The sequence below is a fragment of the Gorilla gorilla genome, chromosome 19, assembly GCF_029281585.2.
Source record: "Gorilla gorilla gorilla isolate KB3781 chromosome 19, NHGRI_mGorGor1-v2.1_pri, whole genome shotgun sequence".
Lineage (NCBI taxonomy): Eukaryota > Metazoa > Chordata > Mammalia > Primates > Hominidae > Gorilla > Gorilla gorilla.
In genome coordinates this window covers 67,285,406-67,302,310 of record NC_073243.2, presented here as the reverse complement: position 1 = coordinate 67,302,310, position 16,905 = coordinate 67,285,406, and the positions used below count along the sequence as shown (strand labels likewise).

Here is a 16,905-nt window from a genome sequence, read left to right as displayed (position 1 = left end):
CAGCTGGAAACTGCAGTCATAAGCAATATGAATATTTATAAATTACACAATCAGCATTACTCCTAATTTTCCTGGCCATATCACTAGTCCTTAGACTGTATTGATGGGACATAAATAGGGTCCCATATCTTCCCAGTTCTTGGCATCTTCATTTTGGTCTAGTCTTGAATCCTACAGATTAACCTCCTTTTTTTTTTTTTTTTTTTCCTTCTAGTCTATGGAAGCCCTTGGCTTCTTGTAGGACAACCCTTGGACATAGAGAGAATATCCATGATGCAACAAAACATGGGGATAGCCTGCTGCATATGTAGAGTCAATAAAATTAATAGGCAGCAAGTTAACGACCCAGTGTTACAAGAAGCACAAGTAGGTAGGGTGCACATGAGAAGTGGCTTCACTGGAAAACCCAGGAGAAAACCCAGTATTTTTAAGCACGGTGCGACTCTTCCTTTTGAGTGCAATGTCTGGATTAAGAATTTAGAGGCAATGACTGTTAGCTGGAGGCTGGAGTTTGTGACCACAGGGCCCCTGTGTATCCTGACAGCACAGCAGCTAATGTCGTTCAGAGTGAGTGACACAATGCAAGAAGGAAGTCATGGTGCCTTTTACAAGCTAATTTCTGAAGTCTCACACGATCACTTTCCCTTTATTGTTTTCGCTAGAAGTGAGTCACTAGGTTCAGTCCACCCTCAAGGGAGGGGAATTATAAAAGATTCTGCCTCTGGAAGGGAGGAGTACTAAAACATGTGGAGACATTTTGTAAAACTACCACATGTGGGAACCTCCTTTCCTTTTCTTCGTATTTCACTGGAGGAACACGCCTGCTCTGTCCCCATTCCTCTGCCCCATCCTCCATCTCTCTGTCATTTCCAGGGTGGGGAGTGATGTATTTATTTGACTGATGACTTAGAAAGAAGGAACTGGCAAAGTGGTCTCATCCCCTTTCTCTCCTCATATCTGCTTGCTTGCAAGGAACATGGGTTTCCACTGCTCCTGGCCAAGTGGTGAGCTTTTCAGATAAGCTCTGTTCCTATGACAGCTCAGGCTACCTACAATTGGGTGGTTGAATTCAGCTTGAGGGCTGAAACAATAAAAAGCCCACCTGGTCCACAGGCCTAGGACATATTCTCTTACATCATTTTTATCCACTGAAGGAGTCATATTTTAACCTCTGTCTGCTTGACTTCTCTGTTTCCAATTGGTTTTGACAGACAGGGAAAAGGGGTGCCATTTATTGACCTTAGTGATCATTGACTTGCGCTCTCATGTGCAGTGTACAGAAGAAAGATATACATAGATACATGTAACATAATACAGTGTAAACCAGCAGCATGTAAAATACATAAGGAGGTATAAATGAGGGTGGAGGTAACACCTAGGGAAAGTAAGAAAAGATTTTACAGACGAAGTAAAATTTGACTCTAGAATAATGACTAGGAATTCTTCAAACAGAGAAAAGGACAACAGAAATCTAGGAGGAAGGAACCAAATATGAAATTGCGACACACACACACACAGCCATGCATCCTCAGAGATCATGCACATATTTACTGTGACCGAAACTCAGGTAAGATACAATTGGCATGGAGCAGGAAGAAGTAGGAAAGGTGGGAAGAAGAAACTTTGAAGCATTTTAAAATAGAAATGAGGTTGATTTATATTGCAGATAGAAAACTCAGGCAACAGGCCGGGCACGGTGGCTCACGCCTGTAATCCCAGCACTTTGGGAGGCCGAGGCGGGCGGATCACGAGGTCAGGAGATCGAGACCATCCTGGCTAACACAGTGAAACCCCGTCTCTACTAAAAAATACAAAAAATTAGCCGGGCGTGGTGGCGGGCGCCTGTAGTCCCAGCCACGCGGGAGGCTGAGGCAGGAGAATGGCGTGAACCCGGGAGGCGGAGCTTGCAGTGAGCCGAGATCGCGCCACTGCACTCCAGCCTAGGCGACAGAGCGAGACTCTGTCTCAAAAAAAAAAAAAAAAAAAAAGAAAACTCAGGCAACAATGAACTATAGAACAGGACACAGGAAGGGGTCAGTTTGGGAGATGCCATAGAGCATTTACTGTAGATAATGTTCTCTAAAGTAGTGACAGTGAATGATGTCAAGGATAGTCACGCATCAGGCAGGCGTTCACACTTTGCAGGGTTTTATTTTATTTTATTTTATTTTTTTTATTATACTTTAAGTTTTAGGGTACATGTGCACAACGTGCAGGTTTGTTACATATGTATACATGTGCCATGTTGCTGTGCTGCACCCATTAACTCATCATTTAACGTTAGGTATATCTCCTAATGCTATCCATCCCCCCTCCCCCACCCACAACAGGCCCCGGTGGGTGTGTGATGTTACCCTTCCTGTGTCCATGTTTTCTCATTGTTCAATTCCCACCTATGAGTGAGAACATGCAGTGTTTGGTTTTTTGTCCTTGGGATAGTTTACTGAGAATGATGGTTTCCAGCTTCATCCATGTCCCTACAAAGGACATGAACTCATCATTTTTTATGGCTGCATAGTATTCCATGGTGTATATATGCCACATTTTCTTAACCCAGTCTATCACTGTTGGACATTTGGCTTGGTTCCAAGTCTTTGCTATTGTGAATAGTGCCACAATAAACATACATGTGCATGTGTCTTTATAGCAGCATGATTTATAATCCTTTGGGTATATACCCTGTTCTGGATCCCTGAGGAATCACCACACTGACTTCCACAATGGTTGAACTAGTTTACAGTCCCACCAACAGTGTAAAAGTGTTCCTATTTCTCCACATCCTCTCCAGCACCTGTTGTTTCCTGACTTTTTAATGATCGCCATTCTAACTGGTGTGAGATGGTATCTCATTGTGGTTCTGATTTGCATTTCTCTGATGGCCAGTGATGATGAACATTTTTTCATGTGTCTTTTTGGCTGCATGAATGTCTTCTTTTGAGAAGTGTCTGTTCATATCCTTCACCCACTTTTTGATGGGGTTGTTTTTTTCTCGTAAATCTGTTTGAGTTCATTGTAGATTCTGGATATTAGCCCTTTGTCAGATGAGTAGATTGCAAAAATTTTCTCCCATTCTGTAGGTTGCCTGTTCACTCTGATGGTAGTTTCTTTTGCTGTGCAGAAGCTCTTTAGTTTAATGAGATCCCATTTGTCAATTTTGGCTTTTGTTGCCATTGCTTTTGGTGTTTTAGACATGAAGTCCTTGCCCATGCCTATGTCCTGAATGGTATTGCCTAGGTTTTCTTCTAGGGTTTTTTATGGTTTTAGGTCTAACATTTAAATCTTTAATCCATCTTGAATTAATTTTTGTGTAAGGTGTAAGGAAGGGATCCAGTTTCAGCTTTCTACATATGGCTAGCCAGTTTTCCCAGCACCATTTATTAAATAGGGAATCCTTTCCCCATTGCTTGTTTTTCTCAGGTTTGTCAAAGATCAGATAGCTGTAGATATGTGGCATTATTTCTGAGGGCACTGTTCTGTTGCATTGGTCTATATCTCTGTTTTGGTGCCAGTACCATGCTGTTTTGGTGACTGTAGGCTCGTAGTATAGTTTGAAGTCAGGTAGTGTGATGCCTCCAGCTTTGTTCTTTTGGCTTAGGATTGACTTGGCGATGCAGGCTCTTTTTTGGTTCCATATGAACTTTAAAGTAGTTTCTTCCAATTCTGTGAAGAAAGTGATTGGTAGCTTGATGAGGATGGCATTGAATCTATAAATTACCTTGGGCAGTATGGCCATTTTCACGATATTGATTCTTCCTATCCATGAGCATGGAATGTTCTTCCATTTGTTTGTATCCTCTTTTATTTTGTTGAGCAGTGGTTTGTAGTTCTCCTTGAAGAGGTCCTTCACATCCCTTGTAAGTTGGATTCCTGGGTATTTTATTCTCTTAGAAGCAATTGTGAATGGGAGTTCAGCCACAATTTGGCTCTCTGTTTGTCTGTTATTGGTGTATAAGAATGCTTGTGATTTTTGCACATTGATTTTGCATCCTGAGACAAGTCCAGGACCAGATGGATTCACAGCCGAATTCTACCAGAGGTACAAGGAGGAACTGGTACCATTCCTTCTGAAACTATTCCAATCAATAGAAAAAGAAGGAATCCTCCCTAACTCATTTTATGAGGCCAGCATCATCTTGATACCAAAGCCTGGCAGAGACACAACAACAAAAAAGAGAATTTTAGACCAGTATCCCTGATGAACATCGATGCAAAAATCCTCAATAAAATACTGGCAAACCGAATCCAGCAGCACATCAAAAAGCTTATCCACCATGATCAAGTGGGCTTCATCCCTGGGATGCAAGGCTGGTTCAACATATGCAAATCAATAAAAGTAATCCAGCATATAAATAGAACCAAAGACAAAAACCACATGATTATCTCAATAGATGCAGAAAAGGCCTTTGACAAAATTCAACAACCCTTCATGCTAAAAACTCTCAATAAATTAGGTATTGATGGGACGTATCTCAAAATAATAAGAGCTATCTATGACAAACCCACAGCCAATATCATACAGAATGGGCAAAAACTGGAAGCATTCCCTTTGAAAACTGGCACAAGACAAGGATGCCCTCTCTCACCACTCCTATTCAACATAGTGTTGGAAGTTCTGGCCAGGGCAATTAGGCAGGAGAAGGAAATCAAGGGTATTCAATTAGGAAAAGAGGAAGTCAAATTGTCCTTGTTTGCAGATGACATGATTGTATATCTAGAAAACCCCATCGTCTCAGCCCAAAATCTCCTTATGCGATAAGCAACTTTGCTTGGTTTTATTCCTTTCAAACTAATGAACAGACAAAGCAGGCAGAGATAAATTTTAATGGAAAAATCTTTTTTATTTTATTGGTGAAGCTTTTTACCTATGAAAGTCTGTTGGCTGAAGATCATTAGAGTTTGGCTAGAGATAGAAATACGTGTCCAGGTATCAAAATAAACATGCTGTTCTTGTTCTAATAAACATGATTAAACCAAAATTAAAAAAAAAAATTCTCTGTGATGAAACCGACCCTCCTAGTTAGAGAGACTTTTCCTCAAGAAAAAAAAAAAAAAGTCTGTATCTTCCTAGATTTGCATTTGAAGATGGTGGATGGTGGTGAAAAGGCAGAGTTAGATGGAAGGAATGCTTTTTAGCTAAGAAAATTAGCATGATTCTAGACATGCTTGGAGATCACAATCCCTACATATAAAAGACCAGAGGAAGAAAAAGAAAAGGAAAGCTTCTCGAGTTACATGAAATTTCATGTACAGAGTATCATGAGGTAATTTAAAAGCAAAGACTCAAGGGAACATACCTTCACCAGGTAAAGCCCATACCCCAAAACAATGGGAGAGAAATTAACTGTGAAAATGTCCGCTGGAAGAGAGCAGGTGTTGGTGAAGTGAGACATGGGAAATATGTTTGGCATTTGAGGGGGAAAGGAAATGAAAATGGGGAAAGGAAAGTATGGGGAGAGGAAATTCAAATTCACACTGTAGTCTCTGCCCGTGTTTTATTGGTAAAATTTAAAAGCTGGGAAACTGGCCATCACATTGCAAAGTCAGAAAATCATTTATGCGCCTTATGGGATCCAATGACTCCTTGCCAAAATAATAACAAATCTATTTTTATCTTATCTCGGGGACTGTCAACCACTTGCTGTTTAATCACCTTCTAACTAATGTTAGTATTCTAAAGGGGGTAGTGCTGTTTGCTAGATAGCAATATTAATATCATCACATGTACCCTAAAACTTAATAATAAAATTTTTTAAAAAAAGAATAGGCTAGTGTTTTCGCTGATCATTGCTCTTTGACTTTTCAGGTATTTTTCCTTTCTTTCATATGCAATTTCTCCAAAGTAATAAATTTAGTAAATTTAAATATTTCATTATTTATAAGAATTACTTCTGTATAACACGTAAAAGCTGTTTCCGAAAATGAAAATTTTAACTACCTTTCAATGCCTGAGACTATTTTAACATCAAACATTTTATCTGTTAATTAATAAATTTTTCAGAAAAAAATCACAGTTTTACTTATATATGATTCCAATTGTTTCATCTGATATATCTAGGGGAAACAAATATGTTGTACGTTATGCCCACGTTTAAATTTATATCGGAATTACTCCAGTGAGTTGTAATTACTTCTAATTATTTATTATATGAATATAATCACACTATCCCTTATCTCAGTATTTTAAAGGAATGATAGCTGCTTATGGAAAAAATATTATAATTTAGTCATTAGAAGAATCTCTAGAAGTAAGATCCTAAGTAACTTTAGAAAATCCTCTTTTTTAAGATAATGAGATGAATTCTAACATTTATTTGTAGGAGCTTTTTATGATAGTTCACAATATAACTTGTACATTAAAATTTTTGGATTAAATATACGTGAGAATCAGTGAATATTATATACCTGGAGACCTACAATGTTCATTTGTATATTAAAGGCCATAAAAAGTTCTATCATAAATTACATTTAATTTCTTAAAATACAGTGTTTCTCAAGCCTACTGGAACACTGAAAGCTTTTCTTATGCTACATGCACTAATATCTTATAGGACATAATTTGGGAAAAGCCAACTTGTTTCATAATAATATAATTAAGGAACCTAATATGATCCCCAGGAAGGTTAAGCAGCTGGCTCATTGTGGTGCCACTGGTTTATGCCAAGATCCAGAATAATCCATACATCTCCCAACTACCAATTATTGACAATGTGTGTTACTGTTGGCATAGTGACATTATGATTCTTCATTTTTAGAAGTGTTTTGTAACTTACTTTTAAATCTCCTGATAGCTGATGAATTAAGGTGATATCATACATTTCTCTTTCTACTTTTTTCCATGTCATAAATGATATGATAATATGGCTAAGAGACAAAAAATAATGGAAGATTTAACACTAAGCCCTGGTTTATCTGATCTAATTTAAAATGCCCCCTTCTCATCCACATACCACACCTACTCAGATCCAACAGACACAACGGCTTACATAGATTCCCCCTTCTCTCCCCCTCATCCATCCCTGCACACATATCTGAGAAACACCTTAGCATTGGTTTCAGGATTTCCTAATGGGCTGTGGAGCAGCTGTAAATAACACAGTGCTATTCTAGCCAATTGCTCTGAACCGGGTGATATGATCATATTCGTTTTAACGACTTTCCCTGAGGTATGAGTTGAGATTTTTCCTAGATCTCCTTCATCCTCGTGCTGTATAATCTGGACTTATGTTCAACGTGACCGTTGAGCCTTCACAATGAATTTGTCCTGTGAAAAGATCAGTTGATACGGAGCCTGGATCCCAGATTCTCACCACAGAGTGGGCGCTCGTTATTTGCACATCAGCATCTATGTCATCAATCTCTAGCAGCCACACTCACCCAGATGAAGCTCCAAACCCAGGTCTTGTGGATCACATACAACCCATTTCTTTTTTTAATGAGTCAATAAGCCTCAATTCCTGGACATCTATTTTAAGCAAATTGAAAGTGGTACTCTCTTTCCTGCAGGGCATGAATCTGAATGCATATTGAGCTGAAACAGCTACAGTCATTTTTTAACTGTGAGGGGAGAATCTGAGAATCTGAGAAGATGAGAATGGAGCCAAGATAGCATAAAGTGGATCCAAGAAATGGAGAGAAAGAAAGTAGGTTTTGCTAACATTGTCTGGTCGAGTGGTACTTGAGGCTAGTTGTTGCTTAACTTTTTTTTTTTTCTTCTCGAGACAGAGTCGTGCTCTGTCGCCCAGGCTGGAGGGCAAATGGTGCGATCTGGGCTCACTGCAACCTCCACCTCCTGGGTTCAAGCGATTCGCCTGCCTTAGCCTCCTAAGTAGCTGGGATTACAGGCGGGCGACACCATGCCCAGCTAATTTTTGTATTTTTAGTAGAGACGGATTTTCGCCATGTTGGCCAGGCTGGTCTCTATCTCCTGATCTCAGGTAATCCGCCCGCTTTGGCCTCCCAAAGTGCTGGGATCACAGACGTGGGATCACAGACGTGAGCCACCACACTCGTCCCCCTTCCTAACTTTTTAATTACATGAACCAATATATCTTTTTTCTCCCCTTTAGGGTATTAGGGTGGGTTTTGTACTATTAGTAATGGAAAGTCCTAACTAAAACATATTGCTTGCTGCTCTATCACTACATATCTTTTTGCCATATTATGGTCGTCAGCTTAGATTATGCCACCTTCAAAATAAAGGGAATAGGGTAATGCCTGAATGATCTATAATTCTCTTTTATTTGTAACGTTCTTTGATCCCTCCATGGTTACTAGTAGTGGCAGGCACTCTGCAAAATAATGGCTTTTGACTTTGGGGTCTGAGCTCAGAATGTAGTCCTTAAAAATCATTTTACCATGGTAAGAGTTATGAAAGACTTCTGCTTTACAAAGTTTACACAGTTCTACTCATTGATCCTTATATTAGAGAACCGGGGTTAACAAATTCTGATATTTTTATCATAAACAAAATGTAGTTATTATAAAGGTGTGATTTGAGGATTGCTTAGCCAGACCTCAGTGACGTATGAAACTTGAGAAAATAAGAAGCCAAGGAAATTATTTCTTTTTAATAATGTTTAATATATACTCTGATGTTATGACACCAGTGGATCCACTTAAAGTAAACATATCCGTGTTTAAGCATCTACCTGACAGCAGAAGAAGACAGTATAATAACTTCTGGGCAAGTGAGGTGATTCCTTCCCAGCCTGTCTCCCTTTCTTCTTTCCTTCCTTCTATCCCTTGAATTTAGGGTGGTAGGTACTCTGCAAGGTATCAAAAATAATAGTGAAATATACTTAATGATATTTTTGTGGAAACATAGTCTAAAAATGGAACCAGTTATAAATCAAATAACATATGATTATTACACATAATGATAATTTCTTTGAAGGAAGTGTACAGAGTGCCATCCTAGTGTGAAACAGGAGGCTCTGACCTGCTGAGGAGGAAGATATCCCTAAAAGAGTGCTCATCGAACTCAGATCCATAGCAAAATTTGGAACTAAGCCGTAAAGGAGAGAATGCTGCTAATGTACTTGCAGAGAGTAGAGCATGTGTGTGGCTCTGAGATAGGAAAGCACACAGCATGTTTAAAGGATTAAAGTAGGACAGTCCAATGGGTTTGGAGTATAGACAATACAAGAGAGGCCAAAGCTGAGGCTGGAGAGAGTCAGGGGCAGGTGGTCATGCAGAATGGTGTGTTCTATGTTAATGGGTTAGGTCTTTATACTAAGGATAATGAGAAGTCATTAAAATTGGAAACTAGGCCGGGCATGGTGGCTCATGCCTGTAATCCCAGCACTTTGGGAGGCTGAGGCGGGCAGATCACGAGGTCAGGAGATCGAAACCATCCTGGCTAACACGGTGAAACCCCGTTTCCACTAAAAATACCAAAAAAAAAAAATTAGCCGGACGTGGTTGTGGGTGCCTGTAGTCCCAGCTACTTGGGAGGCTGAGGCAGGAGAATGGCATGAACCCGGGAGGCAGAGCTTGCAGTTAGCCAAGATGGGGCCACTGCACTCCAGCCTGGGCGACAGAGCGAAACTCCATCTCAAAAAAAAAAAAAAAAAAAAAAATTGGAAACTAGAAGGAATATCATCAAATTGAGATTATAAAATATTACTTAGTAATATGAAAAATGACTTCAGGGCATATGTTGAGAACCATGAGAATATCCTAGCAATAGTTCAGACCAGAGATAATGGGGGTTCATGCTTGGGGATTGTGGGGTGGGTGGGAAGGAAATAAATTGATCTACACTGAGGGATACATGCAGATGACTTCTTGGGGTTATATAGATCACTTACCTTTGGCCCTCAGGATCTAGCACAATATCCAATTTTAAATAGCGAACAAAATAATTTTATTTAATATATAATAACATGCACTATTTGATTTAAAGATAATTGACTCCATAGAAATAACTATTTTAGTAAATATTGACAAAGTCAACCCATTCCTTCTCCTTTAGGAAATATTGATATAAGCCTAGTAAAACATAGAATTGAGTAATCATTATGTGTAAGCAGCCAATGTAGCTTATTTAGACTCAAGTCCCGGCATTTTACTTTGAGCTGTGTAGACAGTCACTGGCTGTGGTTTTTACTTAAGAACACAAGATTTTCTCGCTTAGATGATGACTCCTGGAAACTATTCTAAATTCATTTACTTTAAACATCAGAAACCATTTGCAGGAAATAACAGTCTTTTTGACAGAAATTTATATCACCAGAAACTCAGACATTTTACAGAATGTAACAAATAAGTAATACAATTATTGCATACTCAAAGGGAATTTTAATTTTAATTAAAGTCCACCCCCCATTTTTAAACATATCTTGTTAAAAGTATTTCCTCTCCCTAAGATGTTTGTAATTTTAGGGTAATATTCTCTAACAAGAGCCAGAAGTGTCTGTGATTCCACGTAAATGTAACATCTTAAGTGCAAAAAGGAAGGCAAAAGTTATTGCATAATAATATTTTATGGCTGAAAATGATCTGAAGTATTTTAATGAATAGATATATTACATTTATTTCTCTGAGAAATTCGTTGAAAAGGAACCTCTCTTTTCCAATATTTATGAGATTTATCTCTAGTAAGAGACAACATTTAACATAAAATTATATTAAGGTGTTAGATTAACTCCAAAGGCTAAATATAATATCAAGCCATTCATGCATATCTTACATGAAGACTTTAATAATTTCAGATCACCTTTGGTATACAAATTATCTCCTCTCACTTACAATCACTGGCACATCATTCCTTTTCCAGAATGTCATGTGAAATTTAGTCATAAAATATGCTGATTTTTGTCTATTCCCAAATTCATACAGAATGTGCCTTCACTGGGTTAAAAAGCTTCACCAAGGCTATCTACTTGCACACTGGATACCTAAGAAAACTCTCCTGATCCACCCTTGAAGATCTATTAGTTCTACTATTTAGGCTCTGCTTCCAGTTGGGAGACATGCCACCTGATATGGTTTGGATATCTGTCCACTCCAAATCTCATGTTATAATGTAATCCCCAGTGTTGCATGCAGGTGGGGCCTGGTAGGAGGTGTTTTGGTCATGGGGGCAAATCCCTCATGAATGACTTAGCACCATCCCCTGGGTGATGAGTGAGTTCACAAGATATCTTGTTTAAAACTGTGTGACACCTCCCCACTCTCTGTCTTGATCCCACGCTTACCATGTGATGTGTCTGCTCCCACTTTACCTTCCACCACAATTGTAAGCTTCCTGAGGCCCTCACCAGAAACAGATGCTGGAGCCATGCTGGTACAGCCTGAAGAACTGTAAGCCAGTTAAATCTCTCTTCTTTATAAATTCCCAGTCTCAGGTATTCCTTTACAGCAATGCAAGAACAGCCTAATACAACACCTCTTCATATTTTGCATCCTGAACCTCAACTGAGAGTGACCAATGGTAGTGCTGTCAAGGCAACCCTTTTGGACATTAGTACACAGTATGAAATCTAATAACAGTTGCTGGCAAGCGCCCTCATATTTCCTCTTCATCCTCTTTGATACCTTATAGTTCTCCAACTTTGTCAACTAGAAAGGATGTACTGTCTTTTCCCAATATTTTTTCTACAATGTATCTATAGAATTTATTAATCGAGCAACTCTCAAAATGCATGGCATTCAAAAAAATTTTATACAGTTTATGGCTAAAATCTATCACATATTTTAATTCAATCTCTTCCATTTTTTTTCAGTGAGGAACCATAGACACGAAGAATGTAGATGACACATTCCAAGTCACAGAGTAAATTAATGACAGGACTAGAACTGCAAAACATTTTAACATCCTACAAAAGTAAAATTTTGCGCTCTACATACATAAGTAGGGGAGGGTTTTAAAGCCATAGTGCTAATAAAAAAAAGTTGAGAAACAGATTGATATGCATAACCCTATTTACATAAACTAAATTTCAGGCATCAAAGGAATGTTCACATTAAATAAGTTAGGGCATTTTCTTTTAGAGTGGAGGGAAGGGAATAAAAGTGGAACATAGGGGAAAAGTATAATAATTAATTAAAAGTACAGTAGAGACTTTGCATGGATGAAATACAATAATGTGCCATGAACTGAAATGTGATTCTCTTAACGATTTCTTCCTTGGGTGGCCTTTTATTGCCAAGACTAGAACTAGCTAGCTTTCTGTCACTTGTAACCAAAACAATTCTACCAAATGCAACTTATACCTAGAGCTTTTGTACAAGTTTATAAAATTAATTGGTCATCAAAACCAAATGAAGTGTATAGATCTCAACTTGTCAACAGAGAAAAAGAATAGAAAGGTGCCAGTGAATACAGAGAGGAGGAAAATATCAAAAGCCTGAGTGGCCATCTTTCAGAGCAGAAAAAACATACTGTTATTATAGCCAATTGGTGTAGTCATGACACGTGAACACAGAATCTAGTTGTGAATTACATAATAATTTTGCTTAAAATGACATACCTTGGACCAATGTAGTTACAAATAGTTGTATGTGTTTTTATGAAGAGAAAAAAATCAAACCATTTAATCAAAGAAAAAAGATTAATTATGTTTGAAGATAGGCTTTTGAAGAACTTTTTGTAAACTAATATTTTTTGCTTTTGTGTGTCAGCACAGAATTCTTTGCTTCTACTTGGGAAATAAAGAAATAGATATAAAAATATGTTTAGAACAAAAATAAATGTAAAAATACCTTAATTAACATTGATTTTTTAATTAAAATGACTTACATTGATATTTCACATTTAAAAGTAGGCAGTTAACAGACACTGCACATGATATACCTCAATAACACTATTTTTACTTTACACTTGATCAAATTAACAGAGATTATTAACTACCTACGGTTTTATAGAAAATGTAATTCAAAATAAAATCTCAAGATTATTTCTAAAATATCATGTAGAAGTCCATGATATGATAGGAAATTAGTTCTCTATTAAAAAGATAAGACATTTCTAGCTCCTTTAAGTTAGTGACTAGTTAGTCCCTTCTTGTGAGCTTTAAAATAATTTATAAATCATATTATTGACATTGTAGATGCTGTATCAAAAGACTCACTATTATAGAGCTTGTCTCCCAAACACGTTTCTACTTTATATTACCTCTACTTAAAGTAACACTTTTTCCTGGAAAATGCTGCTTCCAAATTTTACATTTTACATTTTAAATCCCTTCAAATTTATGTATTTAATGACTTTTAGTAAAGCCTTGGCATCAGCAATGTTGTCTGTTGGGCAAAGACACATCTATAACCCAAAGTATCTTTTATCAAAGGTGATCAAGATGCAGAAAAGAAAAACAAGTTTCACTGGCAATCAACACAGGAACACTGGAGGGTCCATTGTGCCATTGGAACCAGCCTAAAACCATAACAGTTACATTTTTATTAAAAGCCCCTTATGCCAATATGTGTGCATGTTGTTTCTTTTACTTATGCTACTTCCAGGGTCCTTTAGGTTTCCCTTCAGGCCCAATGTGCTTTATTTTGTTTGAAGTGAGATTGTATGAAATCCTTCTGCAGACTCACTTACATATTCCCTAATCGCCTTTGGTTAAGTTTTGTTAAAATGATCACATATTACATGACATTGTAATATGAAACAGAAAAGAGATCAAATGATACTTTTGCTAGAGAATGTAGAGATTTTGGCATACTTTTATATTCCCAAATGTTATTTATTTGTTTAGAGATTATTACCTTTTAATGGTTTGTAGGGCAAGTCTGAAATTCTACTGAGTTTTATACTTAAGTGCACTATTTTGAATCTGGAAAATTATAAATAAGAACATTCTGTATATGGAGTAACCTAATGAAAATCACTTATCATCTGTAAACTTCAGTCACCTCATTTGCCAAGTGAGGCAAATCTCTCTAATGGGACACTGTGCATATTAGTTTTTAAAACCATTCATGTAATTTGTATTTATGCAAAAATAGTAAATTTGGGGTTTGAAGGTTCCTTTCAAGATTATCTATTTCAGAAACCCTTGTCTCAAATGAGAAAATTGTCATCTAATTGCTAATAATGTATGTTTTTACACATAGAAGAAACTCAAATGATTTCAAGAATATTTGATTCAATAAGATGTTTATCGTTAAGCAAGCCCCCTTTTTTTCTGCTTGTATCTTATTTCATAATCAGTACAATTTTCCTTCTCCTTCCCCACTCCACTTCATTGCTGTTTTAAAGAATATCAACGTTTTTTTCCAGTTGCCAAATGGGTGATGGTGTTTTGTTGGGGAAAGAACACAGGTCTTCTGAGATTCAGTTCTGCTTTGTCCCACTGTAGTTTTTTTTTTTTTTAACAAGTTGCCTATCTGTCTGTGCGTTTGTTTTTCTTCTCTATAAAATAAAGTTTCTCCAAAGGCTTTACACACACACACACAGTCTTGTTTTCCCCTCTACCCTTGCTCACCTTCACTTATGGGAAGTATTTGGTATTCTTTTTAATCTTTTGCTTTCTTGACGCTACAGTTCTGTGTTATTCTGGGTTATCTCATACCTTTCTGTTTCTGTCCTGGCTCTCCCTCTCAAAGTCATAGTGTTTTTTGAAGTTCTGTACTACTTTTTTACTCTTTTTATCAAAATAGAATCTCAGCAAACAGTGGGAAGTCAGAAAGGAAGACTTGGACTGGGATTCTGGAAAAGCTGCAGGGGTGAGAAAATACCAAACATTCATTATTCTAGGCGAGATGAACGTGGATGTCTGAAAGCAGGTGCTAAATCACAGGCCCATGGGAGAATAGTCATGTCCAGACTGAAGGTACCTATCTGAACTTGGGTTTGGATCTTGGAATATAGACATTGGACTTTACAGAAACATGTTTGCAATGAGCTAAATGCAGAAAGCTATTTCCCAGAAATCTGGATTACAGAGAACCAGTGAAAGTGAATAAAGTCAGATAAAGATCAACATCATACTGATATTTACAGATCTCAATAATTACTGGCCAGGGTGTGTGGCTTTTTCCAGTAATATTTACCTCTACCTTACCTCAACCACTACAGCTGTGTTCTCACTCATGACATTGTCAATACCAATGACCATCTCCAAAATATTGGCTCTGTTTTCCAGTCTGTCCTACTGACTTCTAAATCTTTAGCTCATGTAGTATGCTACTTCAACTCTTTGTGACCTCATTCAATCTTCCATCCAGTGATAGTTTTACATTATTAAAATTATTTTAATGTATGTCATCTGCTCTCTTTCTACCAACTTAAGAGTCCGTGGACCTTTATTGAAATTGCTCCTTTGTATACCCCATTAAATCCCTTAACCACTCTTCTCTTGTTAGATTCACCTGGAAATGCCTGAATTCTATTTAAATCTAACTATCTGTCTACCCTATGCCTACACACAAACACTGAACATTGTTATGTATATTCATGGTGCATGCAAGCATGTGCACACACACTCTCTCTCTCTGTCTTTCTTTCTCTCTCTCATGCTGACTTATCTTACTCTAAGGTCATGACACAAATCATCAAAGTGGAAATACAACATGGCAGACAATCCTATTGTACTCCCTTTGTATATTTTCTTTTATACAAAAATGATCAGTTTAAACCTCTTCTCTCCATAGACGCTGATGATTTGCATCTGTCTCCCTTTTATGGCCTTCATTTACTCCTCCAAATTCCTGTCCCTTAGCTTGCCTTATATTTATTGGAGAATAAAAACAACCTAACAGGAACTCCTTCATATTCTGACCACTCATTAACCAACTCACCTATAACTGCAACCATTCTGTTTCTGTGGATGAAGTATCCTATCCCTTCTCCTATCAACGCCAAGCCATCCATCTATACTTTCATTTTTCTCCAGACTGAAATTCAAACCATTCATTTATTGTACAGTACTTTATGAAAGCATGTTTTCAATTGTGTCTGAGCTAGTGAATCAAAACTTCTCACTAAATGTGAAGCAAATAAATGTCACCTTGAGCTTTATCTAACTCTGATTGGAAGCTCATAAAATATTTAGAATGTATTAATACTACTATTTATATGTTGTATATTGAATTTCCATTTTGAGTAAGATGTAATCTCCATGGTACTATAAAAGATCATATAGATTTTTGTTGTTTCTATTTTTGTGGTGGAAAAACAAAGATATTTTTGGCAGCATATTCTAGTTCACATAGTTTATCACAAACTAAACTCAGGTTTCTTTTATTGCCTGGGCAAATTCCAAATAACTTATTCTTCACTTTTATTCAGTCACCAAAACAACAACCTTGAACAACAGAATGGGCTGTTCTAGAACAGTTCTGAAAGAACCACTCTATTAGTCTGTTCTTATGCTGCTAAAAAAGACATGCCTGAAATTGGGTAATTTATGAAGGAAACAGGCTTAATCGACTCAAAGTTCATCATGGCTGAGGAGGTCTCAGGAAACTTATAACCATGGTGGAAGGGTAAGCAAACGTCCTTCACATGTTGGCGTCAAGGAGAAGTTAAGAGCAAAAGGGGGAGAAGCTCCCTATAAAATCATTAGATCTTGTGAGAATTCAGTCACTATCACGACAACAGCAGCATGGGGGTAACTGCCCCCTTGATTCAATTACCTTTCACTGGATCCCTCCCATGACATGTCAGGATTGTGGGAACAACAATTCAAGATGAGATTTCGGTGGGGACACAGCCAAACCATATCATTCTGGCCCTGGCCCTTTTCACATCCCATTTCCTCACATTTCAAAACATAATCATGTCCTTCCAACAGTCCCCCAAAGTCCTTACTCATTCCAGCATTAACTGAAAAGTCCATGTCCAAAGTCTCATCTGAGACAAGGCAAGTACCTTTTGCCTATGAGCTTGTAAAATCAAAAGCAAGTTAGTTACTTCCTAGATACAATCAGAGTGCAGGCATTGAGTAAATACACCTG

General features: G+C 37.6%; 2 long non-coding RNA genes across 2 annotated transcripts in view; one reads left to right on the top strand and one right to left on the bottom strand.

Annotated features, from left to right (window-relative positions):
• LOC129528145 (uncharacterized) overlaps window positions 1-16,905 on the bottom strand; it is a 312,151-nt gene that overhangs the window by 79,794 nt on the left and 215,452 nt on the right. The gene's annotated exons all lie outside the window — the stretch shown is intronic.
• LOC129528147 (uncharacterized) overlaps window positions 7,214-16,905 on the top strand; it is a 34,892-nt gene continuing 25,200 nt past the window's right edge. Inside the window, exons 1-2 of the long non-coding RNA XR_008673374.2 lie at window positions 7,214-7,396; window positions 7,504-7,640. This is a non-coding gene — a long non-coding RNA (uncharacterized lncRNA). The remainder of the gene's footprint in view (window positions 7,397-7,503; window positions 7,641-16,905) is intronic.